Source organism: Panulirus ornatus, chromosome 21 (genome assembly GCF_036320965.1).
Source record: "Panulirus ornatus isolate Po-2019 chromosome 21, ASM3632096v1, whole genome shotgun sequence".
Classification (NCBI taxonomy): domain Eukaryota; kingdom Metazoa; phylum Arthropoda; class Malacostraca; order Decapoda; family Palinuridae; genus Panulirus; species Panulirus ornatus.
The window spans coordinates 3,010,387-3,029,688 of record NC_092244.1 but is presented as its reverse complement, the minus strand read 5'-3'; the positions used below and the strand labels follow the sequence as shown (position 1 = coordinate 3,029,688).

Genomic DNA, 19,302 nt, shown 5'->3' with positions numbered 1-19,302 from the left:
GCAACTTAACAGGATTCCCGGTTTTTCGGAGGAAGACTTAGGTGTTTATCTTATGTGGGGTTTTCAAGATAGATTAGATGTTGTGGTGATACCAAGTATGTTTATTGTGTTGAGTGGTGGAATAACAGAGGCAGCAAAGGAGACGGAGGCGTTGTGATGAGTTTTAGAAAAAGTAATGGAAGAAACTGGGTTTTAGTACATAAACTTAACCACGTTACGACTTTCTCACTGGGAAATCCTGCCCAAATCTGAGGCAAGCGAGGCAGATGGAGTAAGAGAAGTGGAGGAATGAAGGAAGCGTCATTGTACATATACCTTAAGAAGGTGTTATGTTAGCGGCTTATTTACCCTCATATCTTAGGCTGTGACGAAGCTTCTGTGTTATATCTTTGCGCAGTCATTGTTTTGGAAGCTGCGCTGTAGGCCGACATAAGGCACAACATTGCGACACAATCGAGAGAGAAAACAAAAACATAAATGTACCTCGCGTAACCAGGTTGTGTTGGTTCTTTTCGTTGACCCGTTTTTTGTGACCGAAATAACCCCAGTGATTAGAATGCTAGAGTAATTAAGTGCCAGACTGAGCCATGGTGTTAGAGTGGAGTCTCCGGAATAAACGAGAGGTAGATCGATCATTTTGATGTTTACAGTAAACACCGTCATCAGTGATACAGCGTTTACTGCAACGTCCTCGATATTCTCCGTGTCACATGCCTACTCACAGCACGCACGGCATCACATACCTACTCACAGCACGTACGTCATCACATACCTACTCACAGCATGAACGTCACACATACTTACTCACAGCACGCACGTCATCACATACCTACTCAGCACGCACGTCATCACATGCCTACTCACAGCACGCACGTTATCACATACCTACTCACAGCATGAACGTCACACATACCTACTCATAGTACGCACGTCATCACATACCTACTCATAGTACGCACGTCATCATTCCTTGCTTTTGGTGTGCATGAATATTCCCATTTATTTAGGACGATGATAAAACCTATAGTTTTATAGTTGCTTATCGTGTTGTGCACGTGAACGGAGGAGGCCAGTGAGATGATGGTTGTGTAACGTGTAAAATTGAGGTAACTGCCGCTTACCTCAGCTGCTGCCAAGAACGCCTTCACGTGGCCACCATCATTTTGCTTACAGAACACAGCACAGGGAAGGTGGGAGTGGATGTTGTATGGCTGTTGAAGAAAACACGGTATCACAACATTGACACACTGCAGCATTTACTCATTCGTTCCTTGAGTCTGGCTTATTAAGGTTAAACTTTAGTGAGGTGGAAAAAAAAACCACGAGAATATTAGATGATGATGTATACATCATGATAGGTGGCACTGACGTTTGACTTGGATGGTTGTGAACCTTACAGGGCAAACCCTGAGGGACATTCCGCTAACCTCCTGAGGTGAAGTATGTAAGTGACCGAACTGTGTTGGCTGTAAAGGCTCTGTGGGTATGGCAGTCTGGAGGAGGGTGGCAGACCCAAACTTGTTACAGAAAAATGCGAAAACCATTTTGGACTAACTTCTGGAGGCGTTCGTGCGGAAACTTGTTTACTTCTCCAAAATATGTTTGTTAAATTACTATATAACGACGAGGCGGGCCAGGCCGGGTTGTGTGGTACCGGGAAACAAGACGGTGTATTAAGAGGTCACTAATGTGCACGTGACATCGTAAGTCATCACAATTTTCAGGACTTAAGCTTGAAAAATCTACCATGACTTTTTTACTTTTATTACGTTCAGACCTGGAAGCTATGTACAGTTTTATATGATAAGAACATTTAGTATGTAAGACAGATATGGTGAAGCTTTACCTGAGCAAGACTTGGTAGGAAGCATCTTGGATCAGTTGGTGGTTGAGGGGCCTCCTTCCTGCTGGGCCGCTTCTGACCACGTCGGCTACACAAATATACACTCCAGCAGCTCGCTCGTTAATCCACAGTGTTTGTGTCCTTTGTGTGAGTCACGCGACAACTTAACATTACCGGTGGTGTGAACAGCTCCAGGCTGGCTGGAGAGGGTGGAGAAGGACCAGGTGAGGGCTAGGAAAGAGACACTCATAGTGGAGAGGAAGGCAGCAGAGGAGTGAGGTGTGAGGGGTTAGGCTGGCTAGGGATGGATGGAACGCGGAAAACGAATGGAGGCAGTGAAATACACACAAGAGGAGAGGACTGGATAAAGGGTGGGGGGGGGGGGGCATCTGGGAGAATAGGTTAGTCATGTCGTGTACATAGTCAGAGAACATATGCAGATTCTCTGGTCATTCCCTTGGTATTGTGGGTAGGGGGAGAGTAACGTGGGAATGTAAATTACTTTACATCAGCCATCGTCTTGTAACGTCTTAGAAGAATTTAAGGTTCGCCACAGAGCGTCTACGTAGGCATACAAGTTTACAGACAGAATAGGAGCAACGAACTCGTACGCTCAGTAAAAAATATATCTTCTCGGATGGTTCCGATGAATTTCGAAATGATCGATACAACTCATTTGTCTTCGTAGGTTTGGTAAACGAGAATGTGAAACAGATTTCTTTAATGATGTTCGTAGCCCCACTTTATATTTATATCCATAGAAATGATATATTAGTATCACATTGATTTTGACAAATGACAGGAAATGTCGCAAGCAATCACTACAATATCATGAAAACAGGATTACCAATATAAGGGCAGACCAATGAGCATTTTCTCAAAATCCTTCGTCCGTGGTGCATATTGTTTTATAGAAAAGTGGTAAGATATTTTTTTTTTTACTATGTACGCATCTAGGGATATAGAATTCGTTCAAGAATGTCATACTGACAGATGAAGAAATATAAAGACGGGGAAACAGGTATGAGGACAGAGGGATGGAAAGAGAAGATTAAGGAACACAAGGGTATGATGGTTGTGGTCAGAGAGGAAGTTGGTTGAAGGGAGAATAGAATTGTTGGCAGGGAGTTGTTAAAGTTGGCTGGGGGCGTTGGAGGCGGTAAGTCTGGGGAACAAGGCAAGAGTGGTCCACCCACCGCCTGCCGCCCACCCGCCACACCTAGTGCTGCTGGATCTGCTGTGTTGTATCTCTCGACCACTGTAGTACAGCCCTGCCACACAGCACTAGACTGCCTAGGTTCTCGTCCCTGCTGATCACTCTTACTGCAGCATGTTACCGGGAAGCATGAATGACCAGTAACGAAGGTGGATGGCACGTGTCCTGCCGCGCCTGACTTAGGGTTACCTGCTCACAGCACATTAGAAAACAATGGCTGGGTGTCTCCTGGATGTGAATGAATTACACTTGGTGACAGTTTTGATGCCACGTACCAGACGTCACATATCACACGCCTGAAACTTTCCGAGTGACATTATTTCACGTTTGCCTCTCGTGGTGTGGAGCCACCTGTGAATATCCGTGTTGTTCTGAACCCAACAGGAACTCAGCTTTGTCGATAACTGGAGAGAAAGATGTAATTCCGCTCAGGTTTGTAATGTTTCTTTGATCGTGGTCCGGGTGGTGTAGATGTGAGCAGCCCGCGCACAACGGCCAGAAGCACGCAAGCCGTGCAGACGTTCCCTGGAACCTGCTTCTTTATTGTGTCACATTAAAGGAGGGAGGAAGTGTTAAAAATAAATACACACACACACACACACACACACACACACACACACACTCTCACACACACGTACTACAGTCCTCGAACAAGTGGATTTTATGTAGGTGTCGACTGATTAACACAAGATAATAAAGAGGGTAGATGGATGGCGTCATTACAATGGATATTGTTTATCTTGTGACACACTGTCATTTATTATGCAATAAGTCAGTTTATTATGCTTGTTTGGAGAGCTTCTTCAAGAGGCTGGAAGTGGATAAACATGTGTGTAAACCTGCCAAAGGAGCAAGGCAGGAAAACTATAAAGAGTTGTAAAGATAAGATATATATTAAAGGTGAGAGAAACTAGGCATGTGATTTAATGTGAGAAGAAAACAACTAAAGTATTAACATATTGAAGCAACATATCCCAGTGTCATTCCACAAGGTCCCACATAAGCTCTCTGACAGCGACCTGACGTTTTTTGAAATCAGTTTCATGACAATGATCTTTCCTGGTGGCTCACCTGCGTTTGACTCTCGTTGGTCAGTGACCCACTATAATCCTTCAAGAGCTAACCTTACTGAACTTTGTGGTCACGTCCTCACAATAAGGCTAACGGCATGATCGACTCAACTTGCTCATAAATTTTATGTTTTAGATCATGTTTTCGTCCCGCTGCCTCAGTGGTGACTAGTACAGAGGGAGGTATGTAACACCTTACACTATGGCCACCAGGACAGAAGGAGGTATATAAGTAACACCTTACATTATAATGCTAAGATTTGGTTGTCAATAGAGCCAGAGCAAAGTGATCATCAGAATGGTAAATTATTAGGAGGAGGGATATGCAAGGGGATGGATGGAAAGGCTGAAATATTTGTTAAATGTCGAGTGGACTGGGTAGGTGGAGAGATGCTGATGGAGAGGATGTGCTTGGCAGATATTTTTGTACAGTATGTGGGTCGTCGGGGGATAAAGATAAGGTGTCCTCAGACTGGAGGCGTCCACTTGAGTATCACGCTGCGTACCGACAAAAACGTTGGTATGATTGTAATATTTTCATGGGATTAATGTATGAAGTATAGAGGGAACGGTGGTAGATGGCAGAACAGTTATGGAAATTTATGGGAATATGTGTGGGAAGATGAATGATGATCGGTGTATATTTGTGGAGGTGCATGGTTACGTGGATCAGACAGTTACTGTGAACATGACTTTGGAAGGAGGAATCATGGGTTATACGTTAGTTACTGAGTAGAAAAAGAATGATATAGTTGGGCTGTGGAATGTGTTGAAAGTTGTATGTGGTGTTGGAGAAGGTGCTGGGAACAAAGAGAGGTTTTTCCTTGGATCGTCGAATGTGTCAGGCTAGTAGGTGGAGGAATAATTTATTGGTTTAGGGTTAAGGTTAGGGTGAGGCAGGGGAGTGTTATGTGGCCATGGTTGTTAGTGTCGTAATGGATGGAATCGTGGGGGATTTGTTGGCAGGAGATGGTAGAGCGTTGAACACAGGGATGATCTGTATGTAAATAATACTGTTCATGGAGAGACGGAAGAGGAATTGAGGGTAGTTTTTGTGGATATTGGGAAGTACGCGTAAGAAAATGAGCAAGGTGAGGGTATGTGCACAAGAGAATTCAGGGCAAGATATATTTGATAGACGGTGACAGGTTACACAGTTCATAATTTGTAGTATGTCGGGAGTGATCTTGGTGAAGGTAGATAAGTGTAAGGAAGCGGCTAAGATGTTGTAGAGGATAATGTGAGAGGTTTGTGAAGATGTAACCAGGGGAAGTGCAACTGGTGTAGTGTGGGTCATCCATTGCCGTCCCTCCGCTCTACGAGCTGTGAAGAACGGTCATGAGTGAGGACACTTAATTGGTTTTTAACATAATGATGAATTATTCGTTGAACAGCGACTCGAGCTAACGCAGACCATGTATCAGGATCGACACACTCGAGTATGTTGAGAAATGAATACACGAAGAGATGATTTGTTTACTATGTGGATGGAGATTGTAGGTGGCGGGATGATAACAGTTTATAATGCTGTGACAGAATAAAAAAAAGAAAACTATCACACAAACAGATAAGTTTGAAATAGTATGGATGATGGCGTTTGATATTTCGAATGCAGCAATATATATAGTGCAGCCGGGAGAAGGCAGCCTGACAAACTGGTTTGGTTTATGTCGGTTTTGTTCTCAGAGACGAGCTAAACCACAGAGGACAAGCATGGTTGTGGTGTGCGTCACGAAGTGTAAGGATACCTAGCTATGTAGTGTTGCAGTGAGAGGAATATCGATAATATGATACCTTGAAATAGGCAACATGCGTACACTGCCTGGCAGCCATGAAAAGTGTGCAGCCGTGCCTCACCACGTGAACCAGTCTGTTTGAAATCGCCTCGGAAAAGGTACGATGTAAAACGTGAAAGTAGACATGTATGTATATAAGGATGCTTGTTGGGCCTGGGGTGTGGGGGTGCCTGGCCGCACCCTACTACACCCACTCCTTTGCTGTAAAAGCGTCAGTTATGTCTGTGTACAACACTGAACCGACTCCTCACTGCTGTAAAAGCGTCAGTTGTGTCTGTGTACAACACTGAACCGTCGTTGCTATAGGTCCGGCAAACATCCCTACAGCAGTGTCAAGGTCGCAAGTAAAATGTCTTCGTAAATGGCATCACTAGTCTCACTAGGTACGACCAGTCGTGACCAGTGAGGGGAGGGGAACATTGTGTCATAATGATCTGCTTCTTCACCTCTGAGAGGAGGAGAGGTTGTGTTTGAAAGGGTAACTAAGGAATGAAGTGGATATAGAAATCATTAGTAATAAAGAGAAATAAATAATGACTGAGACCATTTACCAATGGAAGATGAAGATGAGGGATGAAAGATAAAGACAGGAACTTGTTACCAACGTGTGTTTGTGTCCCTCAAGACGAGGACTGCAGCCGCCGGTTATCACCAGGCTTAAAATGAGTTTGGCTTCTGTACAACCCTGGAGAAGAAGATTCAGAATTTCTCAAGTGATAGCTGCGAGGATCAGCTGGACTTGCTGTGCACCGGCTTACATTAATTAATGGTTCAAGAAAAACAATCGAGTGAATCATGGTCATGGATTTTCAGGTGTGGACGGTCCTTTATTGTTGAGTTTGTCGCATGTCATGAAGAACTTCCTTCACAAAAAGAAAGGATTCATAGTGGAATTACCAGCAACATATGAGAACTGGCGGCAGAAACTTGACTTTGATGGTAAAACCCAAACGGAAATTGTCTCGTCTCTAACTGTTGTCGCTAAATGTGAGAGAAAATGTAGAGTTAAGAAGGAGAAACCGATGCCTGATGGTGATGATGATGGTGATGATGGTGATAATGATGGTGATGATGATGGTGATGGTGATGGTGATGATGATGATGATGATGGTGGTGGTGATGGTAAGAAATGATACATGATGGTAAGAAATGATAAGAAATGACTTGTCGAAGAGGTGGGCGGTGACAACCTGAGATTTACTGTAGACGTGGTGAGTAGACATAAGTACTTGACGCTGACGATGATGAAAGGGAAAAAAGAAAATGTCTAACGAAAAAATATAGACGGTTATGAAAGGCAAAACAGAATGATGTAAAACGTACGCAAGAATCAGAGCCATAAACATAGTTTCAACCAGCCGCTACCAACACTGTGTTGGTACAGCGTTACTGTCATTCGTTATGGACACGAAGGAAAGTCAGATGGAGGACTACACTGGTTCTGACTCCCACACACGTACACTTCTGTTTCTCCTACTAACCAACCGATGCTGCAGTTTGTGTCACCAACCAACCAACCGACTGACTCTCCAGTTAACAACCAACGAACGCTGCAGTTTCGGTCATCACCCGACGTACGTTCCTGGTTGTAGGTGCCACTGATGGACGGCCTTGACTCTGGCATGGGCTGGAGGGCGGCCCTGATACCAGGACCAGCTGACTGCTGTGGTTACGCCATGAAGGACACTAGAGCCACAGGTGCTAATGTACTGGGTTGTGTGATGTGTGGTGCAGGATCCGTCGTAGGTCGCCGTGTGTGTGTGTGTGTGTGTGTGTGTGTGTGTGTGTGTGACTCAGGTGCCGGGTGAGGGAGCTTCAGTAATTAGTGTGGTCGTGGTGTGGCTGCGGAGGTGGATGGTAGGGAAGGGTTGTCGTGAGGGTAAATCTCTGTTACTGTTTGTTCATGTTACAGGTTAACCTGGGAGGCGGTGTACGCGCATACATAAAGGTTTAGATAAACTCGCTCTTGGCTGTGTACCTTTCCACCTTAAGTTGTATTATGACAGTAGTTGTCGTGGATAATAGATATGTTAGGTTCGAAATCTGCTAATGGGCATTCCAAGTACTTGTAACCGGTCTTGTAGTCCTGTTATGAGGCTCATAGCACAACTGATTCCAAGGAAATGTGTGGTATTAGAATGAAGTGTGATTATAGAGTATTGAAAGTCTTAACGTGGATGACCAGCTGCTGTATGTGCTTCATATTTGTATCTTTTTATACTGACTGGTTTGCAACTTTAACAGTAATTAACAAATCGCCAGTAAGGAAGAGTGAGTAGATGCATCTTTTTTTTCTCTGTCGTGTGGGTAGCCTGAGGTAGCATGATGGGCACGTCTGGATCGCATTGTTCTTCATCATCGTCGTAATCATCCTCGTGTGTTCTTCATCATCGTCGTAATCGTTCTCGTGTGTTCTTCATCGTCGTCGTAATCGTCCTCGTGTGTTCTTCATCGTCGTCGCTCGTCCTTCTTCAGCCTGCGCCTTGCCTCGTCATAACTTGAAATTTCAAAATCTGGTCCTCATTAAACTCAATGTATTTGATTCCCATCATCTAAGGATTTGATTGCCATATGACTCACAACTCTCGTGTGGGTTTCGCTTGAGTTATGCCCCTTATTAAAACGTTTGATTTGGTTTCTGTCTCGAGGAAAGTTACACCTTTGACCATGGAACGGTATACGCATGTTTTGATATTTTCCAAGCAGTATCTCTGCCCATGATTACTAGACTGTCAGTAATTATGGTACACTGCAGATGACACTGGTGTTCCATAATATACCCTGACAGTTTTTATATTGATTTGTATTTTATTTTTAATGAAGAGTTGTGATGAAGGGTCTTGCCCTAGCCAGTCAGTCATGGCGTCAATGGTAGGGAAAAATATGACGTTGACTTATCGAACCCGGCGTGTACACTGCTCACTGAACCCGGTGTGTACACTGCTCACTGAACCCGGTGTGTACACTGCTCACTGAACCCAGTGTGTACACCGCTCACCGAACCCGGTGTGTACACTGTTCACTGAACCCGGTGTGTGCACTGCTCTCTGATGCACAGGTTGCTCTGTAGAAGAGTCGTGTCAGGTCACTTTCAGTCACAGTAATACAGATGGCGTCTGTATACACTATACGTCTCTTGTGTTGTAAGTTCATAGGATATTTAGGAAAAGGGTCAGATAGTTCACATTTGGAAAGTATATGATAGAATCAGCATGAAGATTACACTTGAAGGTTGACTTGACTTAAAACATATAGTTATTAAGATTGTACATAATTGAGATTAATTTTAGGTATATAAAACACAGAAGTGTAGATTACTCCTGTTTTCAAAACATTATATTTAGTATGATTGATATGAATTGACTGATTGAGTATTCAAGGATAAGAAACTAATGATTCAACGTCATTAGAAATATGGTAAATGCTCCATGACCATCGCAGAGACGTCAAATATTGACACAGAATTGTACAACAAAAAACACATGGCAGTCAACGTGCGACTCTATCTTACATTTTCATTGTAAACTCCTAAAATTGAGGCTGTTATTACGACGTCGCCAAGAACAGGGAAGGAGCTGGAACACCAGTGGACACAACATGTGTGGCTCAACGAGACCATGCAACACACCAGCTTGTATTACCTTACATAAGCCTTTAAGACTGACTGTTTCACCCGCAGAATACCTTGCCTACCTCGTATCGCACCACACACTCATCTTGAATGGTCGTCCTGATAAGTTTTATCCTTACTTCCTGTCTGATCAACGCCAACGACTCGTAAGTTGATAGAGGTCTGAAGGACATTAATCTCTCAAGACATCCAAGAAAGAAATATCACCTCTGGACACACAAGCGAAGTGGTGTAGGGCAAGGTATCGAAGCCTTGCTTACGAGAGATGTAATCTAATGAAGCAGATTATGGTATCAACATCTTGAGCAGAGCGCCACGGTGGCCTAGACTTTGACCTGACCCTTGAGGTTACGGTTAAAGACCAGGCCATCAAGCTCGAGGATATAACCGTCATGCTCAAGTGACTAACGAATGATTTACGTCGAACTCTAAGTTGCTTACTCTGGCTATACAATACGAGGGTTCCTGTTGTGTGTACCTTTATAGAACATAAATATAGGAGTACAGAGGCGTGGAAAACAGGTTACAGGAATTCATGCGATTTTTCTTCGATTTCTTTTGAGATGTATGAATATGAGTGTACTGGAGTGTCATTATTACCATAATGATAACCTGTAAACCCTCGTACCGTCTTCCACCACCTCCTCTTAGTTCTCATTCTCGGAGAAGGTTCTTTATATTTTCATGTCATGTTCTTCCCTTCCTTCTTGTCCGTCCTTACCTCTCTCCTCTTCTTCCCCAGCCTTTCTTTCTCTCATGCCTGGGCAGCATGTGTAGGCGTGTTCACATATCTGTTAGGTGAAAACTGTGCGGTAGGAGGCGAGGTCTGACCCGACACATAAACTCCCGGCAACAACGCGAGAGCACAACACACCTTTATGCAACACTCCCTCACCTCACTGGCTGCTGGCTTACACTGGCCCGGGCCACTCACCAACCGTACGTGTATATCCTTCTCTCCTGCATTTAAAAATATAAAAGATCGATTTGGAACAAAGACTAAAGTCTTTATCTATAAATTGGAGATATACTAATTGTTCATTTATAAGTAATTCATATCTCATCATTTGGGGGAACAAAAAAGAGAGCAGTGTAAGTGACACATGTTAGGGTTAAGTGAGCATCATAGTGGTGAGTATTAATGCAGCTGGTTAATAGATCTTATGGAAAACTGACATCCTGTGCGGCGTACCAGCTGGGATGAAAGTATTTCCACTGATTGTAATGATCACGAGAACATGGATGGACTACTGAGAATTAATGTCATACTTCAGTGTTGCCCGACACTAAGGTCGTAAGAATTTGGCTCTCGATTCCTTTTGATTCACTAGGTGAGCTGTTATCTTCTCCCTGCGTCCTTCGTCGTCAGTGGTGTGTCTTTAAGGTACTCACATTTTCAGCTTTTCAGACCTCTGGGTCAGTTGTACAGAAACTGCAGAAATTATTTATATCTGGGCTTGTATCATGTATCCTCGTTTACTGCCGATCTAACATACAATATGTTTACCACAAGGCAAAATGGTCTGTAATTGGCTGAAGTTTCCAAAAGACATCTTGTTGGAAACCACTAAGTAGAGCATGTTAATCCAAAACCTGACCTGAATGACTGAAGGTGATCCTCTCTCAAGTTTTCATGTTTTATCCCAATTATGCATCCAGTATGGCCGTCAGGTCATTTATAGCTAGGTGAGTGATGCAGGCTCACCGTCGCCTCTCAGAGGGTAAAATGGTATAGGTTTTAGACCACAAACAGAATCCTTACTTAATGTACATACACTCTCCAGTGTTCGTGTTGAATGTGATGTGGTGACAGCCCAAAAGATAAGTAAAAATGGGATAACGAAAAGTATAACGTGGTGTTCAGGATAATGATTTAGCTTCGTCAGGTGAGAAGTGAAGAAAGGAAAACTTGTGAAACGTTTAATGATATAATGATATGTACGTTTATGAATAGGTCTTACATTAGTCGAGGTCTCACCTTGTGATGCTTCATCACCATCTCTTTCGTTTGTTTTTTTCTCGTGTGTGTGTGGCGCTCGTCAGCTGCGGTCAGTCTTTGAGATAAAGAAACAGATTTGTGGTTGCAACATCTTTCATTTGTACCTTTTTCTACAGTAGCCGCAGGGCAGAGTCTGAGTCGCATGTACTTTAATGCGACATACAGTTGGTTATTAAGAAGCTTCCTTATAGAAATTTGAACGGTTTATAATTTTCTTGTCGATGGTTGAAGTGAAATTTATAAAGTATTTTTCATGCAGTATTTTTTAGCAGGAAGAAGGTACAACCCATGACCGCGATGGCTTGACCCTCTGGTATGATATCCTGACCTGTGTACCTTAGGGTCGTGCCATTGTGCTCAAGGGTGTTATCAAATTTAGAAATACAATGCACGAAGACACACGTTGTAAGTCCTCTGGGTCATTTTTCTTTTCGTTCTCAACCGTTGGTAAATGCAGACGACCGTTGCTGACTGCGGTGTAATTGATGGCTATAAAGAAGCAGATTTTGGAAAGGACGACATGAGTGGTCGTTATGATGTTCCAGGTGATGGTTAGGTGATTATGTGATGGTTATGGGGGCTTGGATGGTCGTTATGATCACATTGATCACTTAACGACGTATGTAATGATGATGACTACTGGTAATGAAATGTTGCCGACGATGGTAATAAAGGCCACAGTTGTTCTTTGTTAACGCATGATGGTTGTAGAAATGGTTGTGGCAAGTTTGAAATACAGTTGACCTTACGCCCTCATCATGCTGAGGTAGACATAACTTTTACCTGTTTCTTTTCCAGTCACTCAAGTGGTAACAGTGATGACCATATATATATATATATATATATATATATATATATATATATATATATATATATATATATATATATATATATATATGTATATACCGTCTCCCTGTGTGTGATGTAGGACTCCTTACACTGTTGCAAATGTTCAGGTCTTCAGGAAGCAAATTTTCAGGATTGTAGGAACGAGGCAATCCAGAAGGTATCATGGAGGTGTTCTTGGTGAAGCCAGTACAATGTATGCAGCCATTACAGAGAGTCGTGAAGCAGATTGGTGGGAGAGAGGATTGTGGAGTTGGGGATATCAACCATCTTAGGATCCTGAGGGGAAGTAGGTTATGGAAACCCTCCACTTTCCGTAGAGGATTGACTGATGCCTCTTTCATCGTCACAGGCGTTGGTCACGAACGTTATGGAATGTTACCTGACTGTAACGTCGGAGGTTCTTGGAGGTTAGAGTTATGACGTATATTAACCTGCTGATGTTGGTGTAAAGAATTCTCCACACAGCTGGAGATGAATAACCTTTGTCACGTTGCTGCCCATCAGACACACAAGTTATTTGTTGATCACTGTCAGTAAGGCTGACAGTTATCGCAACCGCTTGTAGGAAGTGACACACCAGAGGCAAACATAGTAACACGCACCAAAACTTTACGTCCACTGTGCAGACACGAGCCAGCGCTTGTTACAAGTCGTGCAAATTTCTGTTACTTGTAAGTATCATGATTGATATGTGTTGACTGATATAGATGAGCTTTCATCGTTTATTTCTCAAGAACGTAACGATTGTATGGGGAATGTTCCATTGTTATTTCCTGTGTTATTACACAGAGGGAGAAATTTGTTAGCGTATCTTTAGGTTAAGCAGCACACGATGCAGCCCCCAAGCTGACTGAAGTTAACAGGTGTGTTCGACGTACTGACAGACGTGGCCTCGTCCCAGGGACGTGTCTGTGGTCAGTGCGTGCTGCACCTTCCTTTACAACGGCCGGGTTGTCAGTTCACGTCAGCAGCTGACGCCAGTGGCATTTGACTGGAAACACGGAAATTCTGAGAAGAGTTACTGGATGGGGATTTTAATGGTATGCAACGTTGGGCACGTAGCTGCTGGGGTAACAGCTGGTACGGAAGTGTGAAAGAATTTCACCTTACATTATACGCGTAGTAAATAAAGTACTGGCCCTTGGCCAGGCAGCAAAGTTGTTTGTGGAGTTGTGTGTAGTTGCTGCCACCTGGAGTTGTGTGTGAGTGAATTCACCTTCCGTAAAATGATTGTTTCAGACTGGAATTCTTCCTTGAACGATACAACTGCGAAATACTGCCAATTTGGTTAACATTTTCCATGAGTATATCGTTATTGTTGCAACTAGTAATTGGGTTATCTAGGTCGATTGCTAAGTAACACCTTCACATTTCATCTCTTTGGGAAATAATGAATAGTAATTTTAATCGTTTATGACAGCACCTACAAAATGAGACATCCATTTATACGTTTCGCATATAATGATAGATATGACCAAGTAGAGATAGTCATAAGTAGCTTGTATGTAAATTAGTGTGCAGGAGAGAGAAGGGATGTGGGTTGTGTATATTCGTGTTGCCAGGTTCCTTTGCCGTCCACCGCCCAGCGCCTATCATGAATAGAGACATCTTTATTTGTTAGCTAGAAGCCTGTGGTGCACGGAGTCATGATGGTGATGATGATGATGATGGTGATGATGATGATGATTTTCTTTAATACGTGGTACAGTCTCTCGTGAACACTACTTCCGTGTCGGTCGTGAGGTTATTTCTTCGCGAGTTCTCTGCTCAGCACCTGCAGCCGTCTTCTTCCGTGAGGGGCGCGTTATGTAAACCTGTGAAGTGTGTTCGTGGCCGACTAAAGACGTCAGCATTTTTGCAGATTAGCCAGTTGAAGGTCACCACGTGGGGCCAGGTGAGATGCAATCGCTTTTATATCTCTTGTTTGGACGTGTTCCCAGTATAGTGGAGACTTGGTCCCAGTATACTGTAGACGTGGTCCCAGTATAGTATAGACGTGGTCCCAGTATAGTGGTCCCGTATAGTGTACACGTGGTCCCCGTATAGTGTACACGTGGTCCCAGTATAGTGTACACCTGGTCCCATTATATAAATGGGGAAGAAGAACACCAGACGTAGAGTGGGACGACAGGAACGTCCTTACCAACCTCAACTTGTGATGATACAAGTCGTCCCAAGACCAGCGTGTAGCGAGGACTCGCGCTGCATTATTTCTCGAGTCAAACTGGAAATTACGTCCCAGGTTACAGCCAGCTCTCAGCCTCCCGTGTCGTAGGAGGTGCCACGTGAACCATAGTTTATGCAGAATCATTGACGTAAAGTGTTTGAAGCGTATCGACCAGTGACTGATTTTTGTGCGCTAATCACATTTGGTAGACCTCACCACCACGGTCAGCTTCCTGCCAGATGTGTTTGTAGTATATTGGTGTCCAGTATTGTGGTCTTAGAAATGAAGTTGTATATGGCACTGCACCGGGAGGCGGTAGGTGGTTGTCCAGCAGAAACCTGATGCTGCCACTATTACCACGTATGGTGTAACCCGTGATTGCGATGGTACTACGATGCTACGACCTCTGGGCACGACGCCCTTGTCAAAGGCCACCCTATCATACCCACACATGGGTCGCATCGTCGTGCTCAAGTGCCGCACAGTCGAGCTCATTCTTGTGTGGGTGTGACTGCAGGATGGTAAGATGTAAGGGGTAACCTACTCTTGTATAACATCGTTATACACCCAGCAGCTGTGGTTCGTGTTAAAGAGACTCGCGAAAGATATACGAACTCAATACATAACTTGTAAACCTTTTTCTTAATTTTCTTTTGTCTGAAGTAGCGTGATCCTGGCACGTACTTACCTCCATTATGTAGACAACAACTGAGGTAAACTTGAGGTCAGTGCACGTGAGAATGTAGACCACATTAGTTAAGCACAGACGGACGCCCACAGAGCGGACTGTTCACTTTGAACCAAGTGCCGCCAAGTTGTGTAGAGACACTTAACAGCGCGCAGTGGATCAGAGCTTAGAGATACCGGGGATGACATAAGTCGCTCAAGACTCCGTATAGCACAAGATGTACATCTTACATCTTATTGCTCTGTAAATATTGTACGCAAAGTTAATGATGTGCTCTCTCTCTCTCTCTCTCTCTCTCTCTCTCTCTCTCTCTCTCTCTCTCTCTCTCTCTCTCTCTCTCTCTCTCTCTCCTGGGTGTTCTGTCTTCACAATGGTAATGTATGATAATTTGATATCCGTTACCCAGATTTCCATCTGAATTTTAGCCATATTTGTTAGTAATGTGTTCTGGCTGTGTTGTGGACGTGGCTGTCTGTGGATGTGGAGGTGGTGTGGTTACGTTCTCTCTGCTGTGGTCGTACCGACTGTGATCCTGGGTGGCTGTAGTTGTTCTCCTGGTCAGACTGCCTCACCGTGGTAGTGTGCCTGGGTCTGGTCTGGCTCTTGTGAGTCCACTTTTCTAGCTGTGATGAGGCTGCTCCCCGGCTACGTTATTCCTTTGGCCTTCGTCTTGTTCACTCGGGTGGTAGCTATGTTGTATCCCTGGTCATGCTCACACCGTGTTATAGCCGTGTGTTATGTTATGGGCGTATATTGAGCGTGGGCGTGATCAGGCTGTGTGCCAGCTATCATCTGGCAGTACTAAGGGCTCCCCAAGGCTGTATTTTTTTTACTCGTGTTCTAACTTTGTTTTTCTGTGCTGACCATATCTTTACGCTGGGCGTGGCTCAGTATGGCGTGCCATTGATCAGCATACATCATGGGGAAGACAGCAGTTGATGCTCAACATGGTCTGTACTCAGGTCCTGTAAATACACATGGCTTCACCCTTATGCCCCACGCCTCCCATAAACTCCAAATAATGGCTAAAGTTACTGTATTTGAACTCTAGCTGTGCGCCGCCCTCTCTACGTGTTTAGTTTTCGTGGCTTCGGTGGAATGGGGTAGAGAAAGTGGGTTGAGGTTGTCGTACTCAGACCATCATGAAGAGAAAGTAGTAGACAGGGCACAGTGAATGAGGCCGTTGGTAGACCACCAAACAAAGCGGTGGGAGGCGCGCGGTGAGGTCATCTCATGTAGGTGAAGTGAAGTGTTCGTAGGAGAGACAGTGTAACGTTAGAGGACGACCTAACCAAGCTGAGAACTGACAGACTTAAGATATGGAGTACTGGATGGGCGACCTGGAAAGATGAATTGGTATATAGTACACCAAGAACAAGAACGGTATGTAAGGCCATGTGGAACAGTAGTTTGAACGCTAAACGAAACCAGCAGTAGGGAGGATAGGTATGAAGAATGAAAGCATGCTGTCTAACATGGCAGACATTCACATGCCCAAGTAGGAAGCACTAAACACGAGCCTGGAAGATGGTGCTTCATCAAAGGTAACAGGATATGAGATACTGTAGAGGGTTATAAGGAAACAAAGTGAAGGAAAGTATGAGTCACACCTACTCCAAGTTTTGTAAGTACATGAATTATTGCACATATGGAAAGTGTTGAAATGGCCAGCTTGGCAGATCCATACGAGGAAATGCCACACTCTTCTTTGTAAAGATGATTCTCGCTTCTGGCATGCTGGTGAACTTGCCACCCAGAGATGTGCAGGTCGTCTTTAGGTGTAAAACAGTCCTTCAGGTAGTGCAGCCCGGCTGTTCACGTGACCCGTAAAGTGTAACCACAGGTGAACCACAACACCAGCACTATAACTTCAGGTGAAGTACGGTACACCGGCCACGACGTACAGCTGAGGGACGTGACCACCTGGACACCTGATGTTTATTTCATATATATTTCATTAGACAGCCATGGTAATGGTGGGGGTAGACAGAGAAACAAATTCTCCTCAGTCCTCCTCTACACCAGGAGTACAAGAACTGAGAGACTTCGTTTTGAAAGTTCGAAAGCTGTCCAGCAAAACAAACAGAATAAGATAAGATAGATATCCATTCAGGTATCTCTGGCAAAACACCACAAAAATTAGTGTAACATCTGAAGTGTTAGCTAACTTCCCAAGAGTTGGGTTGTTCACAATTGAGAGTGTTACAATGTGAAGTGGGTCTATTAACTGAGGTAAATGTGTCCATAACAGTTACCAAGACTCATTAGAATGTGCACTGCAGAGATGGATGGTCATGTAAGGATTCTCAAATGCAGCTTTTACGTGAGTGAAAGAATAGAAGTGCATATCGAGGTGTAAGTCAGTATGCTAAAGGTTCGCACATAACAGATGAGTTAGTTACGACATTGGGTTTTGTTGTGGAAGTGGTAGTTACCACTTAGTTACCACAGTGATTATCAAATCACTAGATACGACAACACAAGAATTCACAGAATGATTTAGGCGCAAACCCTTGTCTTCGTAATCTTAGAAATCCAATGTCAAGTGTAATCCCAAGATGCAAGACAGTAGTGAGCACCACCGTAGCAGAGAGACATCCGGGGCGTGGCACGTACCAGCAGTTGCTGTATGTAAAAGACAACTCCCCTCAGTGCGACAGTTTAACTCCCCTCAGTGCGACAGTTTAACTCCCCTCAGTGCGACAGTTTAACTCCCCTCAGTGCGACGATTCAATTCTACTTTGTGCGACAGTTAGCTGTTAACAGAGATAATCAGGAGAATACATTGGATCCATTTTTTACATGTAATATCTTTTTGATATATAGGGTTCCCCATATAGTAGGGTTCCCCGTATAACAGGGTTCTTCATATAGCAGGTGTCCCCATGTAGCAGGTGTCCCCATATAGCAGGTGTCCCCATATAGCAGGTGTCCCCATATAGCAGGTGTCCCCATGTAGCAGGTGTCCCCATGTAGCAGGTGTCCCCATGTAGCAGGTGTCCCCATATAGCAGGTGTCCCCATATAGCAGGAGTCCCCATGTAGCAGGTGTCCCCATATAGCAGGAGTCCCCATGTAGCAGGTGTCCCCATATAGCAGGAGTCCCCATGTAGCAGGTGTCCCCATATAGCAGGAGTCCCCATGTAGCAGGTGTCCCCATATAGCAGGTGTCCCCATGTAGCAGGTGTCCCCATATAGCAGGTGTCCCCATATAGCAGGAGTCCCCATGTAGCAGGTGTCCCCATATAGCAGGAGTCCCCATGTAGCAGGTGTCCCCATATAGCAGGAGTCCCCATGTAGCAGGTGTCCCCATATAGCAGGAGTCCCCATGTAGCAGGTGTCCCCATATAGCAGGTGTCCCCATATAGCAGGAAGTGTGATAAATCCTGTTCATATGGTTTTACTTTTTTGTTTTTTCTTGTTTGTGCTTCTGTAAGAAATTTATTGTTTCAAATATTTCATATGGTAACGAATTCAAAAGGTTTAATTCCACAGGAATGAATATACCTTAAAGATAAGAATTGTAGTAGTGCAGTAATAGTTACTGTATATAGTTAAGTGGAAACCGTACACATTTAACATAACAGTACCTCTAGAGTTGATATTACAGGTTTTGTTCATTTGTGTCGAGCCTGAACGAATTTGAACCAGACGTTTTGCGCAAACCAAATAGACTTGTCAGAAGGTCGCCTCTGGCAGCCGACCGATTTAATAAGTAGGATTTATGACCCGCAATAATGTGTGTATGGTAGAGGGTGAGGCATCGCTTGAGAACCTTCAAGTGTGATGGAATTTGTGACCTGACAGACTGCCCTGTCAGGTCATATATATATATATATTTTTTTTTTTTCATACATATCCATCGTAACCCGCGTTAGCGAGGTAGCGTTAAGAACTGAAAAGTGAACCTTAGTGGGTATATCCTCACTTGGCCCACCTCTCCGTTCCATCTTTTGAAAAATTATAAAAGGGAGTAGAGGATTTCGGCGCCTGACAGTTCGTCCATTGTAGGGTGAAGATGGTTTAGGTCGTCAGGTGATGAGA

The 19,302-nt window shown here is 44.0% G+C and overlaps 1 protein-coding gene across 11 annotated transcripts in view; it reads left to right on the top strand.

The window, feature by feature from the left end:
* The window catches only part of Nca (neurocalcin homolog), a 716,194-nt gene that overhangs the window by 194,132 nt on the left and 502,760 nt on the right, over positions 1-19,302 (top strand). The window lies entirely within an intron of this gene.